Genomic DNA, 1,248 nt, shown 5'->3' on the forward strand with positions numbered 1-1,248 from the left:
AATCGTAGTAAGTTTCCTTAGATGGTTGTGGAAACACTTCCTTGGGAAATCATGGTGGAAAAGGTAAACTTTTATTCCTGGAACCTCACTTTGTTCCGTTGGCAATTTACTTTCGAGGTACATCAACACAACACACTTCTACTATAACAATCTTCGACTCCTCCCTCTTCCTCAATCTTCTTGTCAATTTCATTTATCTTTTCATCATATCACCATCTACGACTCTCCTACCAGGTTTCTTTTTCATAGTCTAATTGTTTTCCTGAAATTCAATTGTCAGACACAAGTTCGTCTATCAAATGTCCCACTACAATATTCCCCCTTAAAGCATATACAGAAGTGGTGTACTGTATGTGCTTTTTATAAAATCTACACTCCTGTTACTCGTCTCATGAGAATTGATTCCTCAAAACTTACCTACCCATCTCTATTAGTTTCCTATGTTTTTCATACTGTTGTCAAGCTCTAAGTTGACTTTACAACCCTCTCCGACTATCTCACCTTTTGCCATGATGCAGTGCTTTCTTCTTATCCAAGTGTTGATATCTCCTACATAACGCATATATTATCTTCATCGCTTCGGGACTTGGAGGAAACTTATGTACTCTGTAACTTCTCTTTAGGCTTTCTTTCAAACCATTTAATCTCTGTCAGGGTTAACAGTGTTACCTCAGAACCCTTCCCCTATCCCAGTGGCATTCCCCAGGAAGCCATTTACCTCTCAAACTATTTTCCTCTTTTTATCAATGTTATCCTCATATCCGCCATAAACACTACTCACTCATATGTAGATGACAACCCCGCATGCCTCCGCATGCCTCTTCATCTTCTCAGCTCCGACTTTGACAGAATTTCTAACTGGGGCAATCAGAATTTAGTCAATTTCAGTGCTAAAACGCACTTCTTCCCAGTTTCACTGTCCACCATGTCTTCTGAGTACGATATCCCTTTTCTACAGTTATTATTTTGGCCGTATTTCTCAAGAGTTGGTTAGTTGTGTGCCACCTCCACACCCACGACAATACACGGGGAGCAATTTCATGTCATAAATACTGTGTGAAAATTGAAAATTCATGTATTGGTCATTATGATGTCTTCTTTCCCCTTTGACATCTAAGCTCTGTCTTTCTCTAACAGTAAAATCTACCGTAATTCAAAATATTTCAGTTCCTCAGTTTTCAATGCCAGACTCGATTTGGGCATTTACTGTCCGTTTGTGTCGTGAACATAACCCCCCATACACACACA

The 1,248-nt window shown here is 39.4% G+C and overlaps 1 protein-coding gene across 1 annotated transcript in view; it reads left to right on the top strand.

Annotated features, from left to right (window-relative positions):
• Positions 1 to 1,248, top strand: part of LOC119592295 — a 19,079-nt gene that overhangs the window by 11,592 nt on the left and 6,239 nt on the right.

Source organism: Penaeus monodon, chromosome 30 (genome assembly GCF_015228065.2).
Source record: "Penaeus monodon isolate SGIC_2016 chromosome 30, NSTDA_Pmon_1, whole genome shotgun sequence".
NCBI lineage: Eukaryota > Metazoa > Arthropoda > Malacostraca > Decapoda > Penaeidae > Penaeus > Penaeus monodon.